This window comes from Lepidochelys kempii, chromosome 3 (genome assembly GCF_965140285.1).
Source record: "Lepidochelys kempii isolate rLepKem1 chromosome 3, rLepKem1.hap1, whole genome shotgun sequence".
Lineage (NCBI taxonomy): Eukaryota > Metazoa > Chordata > Testudines > Cheloniidae > Lepidochelys > Lepidochelys kempii.
In genome coordinates, this window is record NC_136382.1 from 12664424 (window position 1) to 12671909 (window position 7486).

Sequence of the window (7486 nt, forward strand, 5' to 3'; positions counted from 1 at the left end):
AAGGGTTAAGAAGCTAAAGGTAACCTCGCTGGCACCTGACCAAAAGGACCAATGAGGAGACAAGATACTTTCAAAAGCTGGGAGGAGGGAGAGAAACAAAGGGTCTGTGTGTCTGTCTATATTCCGTCTTTGCCGGGGATAGACTAGGAATGGAGTCTTCGAACTTTTAGTAAGTAATCTAGCTAGGTACGTGTTAGATTATGATTTCTTTAAATGGCTGAGAAAAGAACTGTGCTGAATAGAATAACTATTTCTGTCTGTGTATCTTTTTTGTAACTTAAGGTTTTGCCTAGAGGGGTTTTCTATGCTTTGAATCTAATTACCCTATAAGGTATCTACCATCCTGATTTTACAGGGGGGATTTCTTTATTTCTATTTACTTCTATTTTTATTAAAAGTCTTCTTGTAAGAAAACAGAATGCTTTTTCATTGTTCTCAGATCCAAGGGTTTGGGTCTGTGGTCACCTAGGCAAATTGGTGAGGCTTTTTATCCAACATTTCCCAGGAAAGGGGGGGTGCAAGTGTTGGGAGGATTGTTCATTGTTCTTAAGATCCAAGGGTCTGGGTCTGTAGTCACCTAGGCAAATTGGTGAGGCTTTTTACCAAACCTTGTCCAGGAAGTGGGGTGCAAGGTTTTGGGAAGTATTTTGGGGGGAAGGACGCGTCCAAACAGCTCTTCCCCAGTAACCAGTATTAGTTTGGTGGTGGTAGCGGCCAATCCAAGGACAAAGGGTGGAATATTTTGTACCTTGGGGAAGTTTTGACCTAAGCTGGTAAAGATAAGCTTAGGAGGTTTTTCATACAGGTCCCCACATCTGTACCCTAGAGTTCAGAGTGGGGGAGGAACCTTGACAAACCCAGTTATACTTTTGTCTGTCACAACATCCCCTCACAACAAGTTCCACAGGATGACTGTGAGCTGTGTGGAGTACTTCTTTATGTTTGTTTTAAACCTGCTGCATATTAATTTCATCAGGTGATCCTTAGTTCTTGTGTTATGTGAAGGGGCAAATAACACTTCCCTATTCACTTTCCCCACACTACTCATGATGTTATACACCTCTACCAAATTCCCTCTTACTTCCTCTTTTCTAAGCTGGAAACTACCAGTCTTTTTAACCTCTCCTCATACAGAAGCTGTTCCAAACTATTAATTTTTGTTGCCCTTCTCTGTACCTTTCCCAATTCTAATATATCTTTTTTGAGACAGGATGACCAGAACTGCATGCAATATTCAAGGTGTAGACATACCACAGATTTATATAATGGCATTATGATATTTTCTCTTATTATCTTTCTCTTTCCTAATGGCTCCTAACATTTTGTTAGCTTTTTTTGACAGCCACTGCACACTGAGCAGATGTGTTCAAAGAACTAGCTATGATGACTCCAAGATCTCTTTCTTGAGTGATAACAGCTAATTTGTACCCCATCATTTTGAATATCTAGTTGCGATTATGTTTTCTAACTTGCATTACTTTGCATTTATCAACATTGAATTTCACCTACCATTTTGTTCCCCAGTCACCCACTTTAGTGACATATCTTTGTAACTCTTTACAGTCGGCTTTGGACTTAACTATCTCGAGTAATTTTTTATCATTTGCAAATTTTGCCACCTGTTTACCCCCTTTTCCAGATATTTTATCATTTATAATCCTATACTGTACATCAAGATCAGCAACCTTTGGCATGCAGCCCATCAGGGAAATCTGCTGATGGGACGGGACGGTTTGTTTATCAGCAGCATCCGCAGCCTCAGCCGATTGCAGCTCCCACTGACCGTGGTTCACCATTCCAGGCCAATGGGGGCTGCGGGAAGTGGTGCGGGCTGAGGGATGTGCTGGCCACTGCTTTCCGCAGCCCCCATTGGCCTGGAACGGTGAACCATGGCCAGTGGGAGCTATGATCAGCAGAACCTGCGGACGCTACAGGTAAACAAACTGTCCTGGCCCACTAGCGGATTTCCCTGATGGGCCACGTGCCAAAGGTTGCCGATCCCTGTTGTAAGTACTTCAGGGCAGGACTACCTGTTTCTTCTGTGCAGTGCCTAGCACACGCTTGGGCATAGCACCAATCATTGTGCTCAGTCAGAAGGCCTGTTTCTGTTCCTACTTCTGACACAGACATTTTGTGCTTTTAGGTGAGCCAATTAATTTCACTGTGGGGCAGATTGTGCTGTTCTTACCATCTCCAACAATGGCCAAAAAGAGCTGAAGGTGCAAGGAACCCTGAAGGAAGTAGTTGTCAAATAACCTGTCCGCATGGAAAATTTCCTCCTGACTCCCAAAATTTAGAGATTGGCCTAAACCCTGAAGCGTAAGGGCTTATCTCCCCACCCAAACTCTTTATTTTTATTATTGACTATAACTCTGGGTTTTCTTGGTATCCATATAAATGTCCATTTTTAAAAATCCTGCTAAGCTCTTAGCCTCAAAACATCATGTGGCAGTGGGTTACACAGGCAAACTGTGCCACTCAGAGGGGGTTTGTGAAGCTTCATTATCCCGTGTAAAGTGCTCTGCGATCTATGGATGATCAATGCTATATAAAGGTAAAGCATTACTAATTATTAATTATTATTATTAGATTGGATAGTAGGTTAGTTTGTATGGTACCATGGTGATCTCTGAACCTGCTCTGGGATCGGAGCACAAAGTAATAGGAGTCAATTCCATTATCCCTGCTCTCTCTGTCTCTTTTCATTCCTAGGGACTGACTTGCTCAAATAAATTATTAATACAACTGCTGCCATGGGGCACTGTCATGAATAACAATGGGCTGCTATTTTTAGCCATCAACCTTGTTATTTTGAGGCTTGGAGCCATAGTCCTTTCTGACTTCTCAGGTGCTCTAGCTGTTGTGTGCTTAGGGTGAGGAAAGATGTTTGTATTTTTCTTAATGTCAGAACAAAATCATAGCCACTAAGGGATTTATAGGTTCCCCTTGCTTCACACCACAACCTTTACGAGGTTCACTGTGACAACAAGGATAGAACTCAGATCCTACTACTCAAAAGCACAGGACCCCACCATTTAAGCCAGAGGAGACTTTCCCTCAGCTAACAGCAGTATAGGGCTTATGATGCTCAATAGAGCAGTTCTGAGTCAACCCACTACGGGGCAGTGGTGCCTAATCAGAATGTATACTAAAAAATCAGTACCCTCCTCTCCCTCACATTGGTGGTAGCAGTTTACACTCTGCACAGATGTAAATAACTTCACATAAGGGCAAAGCAGTGTAGAGCGAAGCCCATAACCTCTCTGATGACATATGTTATAAATACAATACATGATGGCAATTTACGATGAGTCACTACTGTCTTTATTGGTGTTCATGGCTCGTTTTGTAAGCAGATCCACAGGTGCACTGAGAACTGGCTTCTACTGAAACAGATATGCAGTCAGACTCTTCCTGCTCCATCAAACGCTCATATCTTTTCTGTTTATAGTGAAAGAACTTTCCCATCAGTGACCATTTAAGGTAGGATACTCAGTCTATGCTGTCTATTACAGAGAGTGGAGAATACATACCATGCATTACAAAGAGGGGAAAGTTGCTCCAGAACTGATATTTAATGTCATGTCCTGATAACATATATCAACAGCTCCAGATGTCCTCCAGTGATTTGTTATGATAGCTGAATCTGCCCGCCAAATTGCAGATGTATGATTTGTCTGCTCCTGTCCCATTCTAGCCAATGCCTGTCACCTGTGTTTACTGCACACATCAGTTCATTCCAGGGGCTGGGGCTGTTATCTACACATGCATTAGCCAGCATATTCCTGGATATTTCCATCCTGCACCCAGCAAGCTCTTTTCAGGGTCTCCACTATAAAAATATAAGGCTTGATCCTAGTCTCATTCCTGTCGATAGCAAAACGCCTAATAGCTTCGGTGGGATCAGGAGTGGATCCTTAGTCCTTTCTTCTTCTGCTACTGCTGCTTTTCTTCCCCATGGTTACACGGGTGTGCATGGTGCTTTAATGAGAAAATAAAGACATGGGGACAAATCCACAGGTGAACCTGAGCCCTGATTGTTGCACCCCAGCAGGGAGCATAAGTGGCTTTTTACCACCTTTCCATCACCTCTGATTTTGAAGGCTGCCAAGAGCTAATTTTACCCCAAGCACGAATTGGAGCAGCCTCACCCTCAAAGGTGCTCTAACTGGCACCAGCTGGAATGGCCTTCTGGGGCTGTTCTGCTAACCCCAGATCCCTGGAGTGCATTGTGCTTTGGCCATACTTCCTTCTGCCTCCAACATGCTTCCTTGTCAGTGGAGCCAAGGGCAGGTGGTATAGAGTCATCTACAGCTGGGTTTATGCCCTTATCTGAGGGGAATCTCCAGCTTCATTAGGGATGCTTTCTAGCTACTTGACGCCATCGGAAAGACACAAAGGAGCCAGAGCAGGGACCAGAACCTGGTCAATAAGACCTAATTCTCCACTCCCCTGCATGCTGTGTAGCCATTTGCCATGAGTTACCATCCTGACCGGGTAGCATTTTATACCTACTTTGTGGAGTATCAGGTCCAGAGTCACGGCTCCAAACATCTTCCAACCTAGGTTAGACACAGCATGAAATGCTGGAGGGAGACATGACAGAGGGGGAAGCATGGGACATGCAATACGGTTATGTATTTGCGTATTACAAGGGTCATGTTACATTGCACTAGCTTAGAATTTACATTTAGATTTGCCTAGGATGCCAAAGGTTAGCTTGGAGGTGTGTGACATTGGGCCCAAATCCTCCCCTTCAGTTACACAGCCCCATTGAAGTCACTACAACTAAGAGGAGAATTGAGCTCACTCTAAGAGAGCCTGTGGAAAGAGGTACATTTGAAGGACCAGGAGGCTGCTGAGAACATGGGATCAGGCAGGCTATTGCAGGGGGACAGCACAGGAAATAGCGAAATGGTCATGAACAGAAGCAGAATTGGTGGAACTCAGCATCTGAGTGGAGGAATTGCAGGAGAGGCCTGATTCTCCACTCACACCAATTTTACACTAGTGAAGCTGTATTGACTTCAGCTGAGTTATTCCAAGAGTAAAAAAAGAATAGGAGGACTTGTGGCACCTTAGAGACTAACAAATTTATTTGAGCATAAGCTTTCGTGGGCTACAGCCCACTAAATCAGATGCATAGAATGGAACATAGAGTAAGAAGATATATATATACATACAGAGAATATGAAAAGGTGGCTAATTAATTAAGATGAGCTATTATCAGCAGGAGAAAAAAAACACTTTTGTAGTGATAATCAAGATGGCCCATTTAGACAGTTGACAAGAAGGTGTGAGGATACTTAACGTGGGGAAATAGATTCAATATGTGTAATGACCTAGCCACTCCCAGTCTCTATTCAAACCCAAGTTAATGGGTTTGCATATTTTGCATATTAATTCAAGCTCAGCAGTTTCTCTTTGGAGTCTGTTTTTGAAGCTTTTCTGTTGCAAAATTGCCACCTTTAAATCTGTTACTGAGTGGCCAGAGAGGTTGAAGTGTTCTCTTACCGGTTTTTGAATGTTATGATTCCTGATGTCAGATTTGTGTCCATTTATTCTTTTGCGAAGAGACTGTCTGGTTTGGCCAATGTGCATGGCAGAGGGGCATTGCTGGCACATGATGGCATATATCACATGGTAGATGTGCAGGTGAACAAGCCCCTGATGGCGTGGCTAATGTGAGTAGGTCCTATGATGGTGTCACTTGAATAAATATGTGGACAGAGTTGGCATCGGGCTTTGTTGCAAGGATAGGTTCCTGGGTTAGTGCTTTTGTGGAATTCCTCAATGGCTTCTTTTCCATGGGTCCAGACGATGAAGATGTCATCAATGTAGCACAAGTAGAGTAGGGGCGTTAGGGGATGAGAGCTAAGGAAGCGTTGTTCTAAGTCAGCCATAAAAACAAATAAAAATAAATGGACACAAATCTGACATCAGGAATCATAACATTCAAAAACCGGTAGGAGAACACTTCAACCTCTCTGGCCACTCAGTAACAGATTTAAAGGTGGCAATTTTGCAACAGAAAAGCTTCAAAAACAGACTCCAAAGAGAAACTGCTGAGCTTGAATTAATATGCAAAATATGCAAACCCATTAACTTGGGTTTGAATAGAGACTGGGAGTGGCTAGGTCATTACACATATTGAATCTATTTCCCCATGTTAAGTATCCTCACACCTTCTTGTCAACTGTCTAAATGGGCCATCTTGATTATTACTACAAAAGTTTTTTTTCCTCCTGCTGATAATAGCTCTTCTTAATTAATTAGCTTCTTACTCCACCTTTTCATATTCTCCGTATGTATATATATATATCTTCTTACTCTATGCTCCATTCTATGCATCCCGTGAAGCGGGCTGTAGCTCATGAAAGCTTATGCTCAAATAAATTTATTAGTCTCTAAGGTGCCACAAGTACTCCTGTTCTTTTTGCGGATACAGACTAACACAGCTGCTACTCTGATTCCAAGAGGAGAGGAGAGAGGAATTGGACCCAAGAGATGAGAAGCAAGGAAGGGGCAGAGCTGTACAGTTTCAGTTGCGGAACCAGTAAAAAGGACTACAGGAGTGGGGTGATTATACTTGAGGATTGGGTATCATTCTAATTTAGTAACAATAGCTATTTAGCAGATTTCAGATGTCTAGGTGAAACTGATCCTGATACCTAACCCAGTAAAGAGGAAACAAGACACCTACTTGTTATATACTCTCATTTGGACACACAGACAACGGTTAGCTGTGTTCGATCTGAAGCTGCTTCCCCTAATGGGACTAGATAGGAATGAATGAAGATTTTGATGTAGCATTTTACAGAGCTGATAATATCCTGACTGTTAGCGAGACAAGGAGGATGAGCTAATATCTTTTATTGGACCAACTCCTGTGGTGGAAGTTACAAGCTTTCAAGCTAAGTAGACCTCTTCTTCAGGTCTGGGGAAGCAGAGTATCTGTGCTAAATATTGCAAATAACATGTTGCAATATTTGCAGTGTTGTTGTAGCCTTACTGGTCTCATGATATCAGAGAGACAAGCTGAGTGAGTTAACAAGATATTAAAAATAATAAAAGGCATAACTTTACCCACCTTGTCTCTCCACTGTCGTAGATGGGCATTTATTATCATCATAGCTGCCACTACCATTTTGTATTATAGTGGTGCCTAGAAGCCCCAATGAAGTATTGGGGACCCTCTGTGCTCGGTGCAATACACACACAGTGGAAAGATAGTCTTTCTTTCTTTTTTTTTCTTTTGCATCTATTTTTAATTGCAGTGAAACAAGCCTGTTTTTAAAAAAGAGATTCCAATGGGCAGCTTATAAACATAAGTCCGGGAAATTCATTGGGGAAAAACTAGTGGCCTGCTGCTGACAGGTGCTGGGCCTCTGCAATTCCCACTGACATCAGTGCGTAGAATCTCTGAAAATCAGGGCCAAAGTCAGCAGCGTCGCCAACACTTGCTACTTTATTGTGAGCCTTGCTC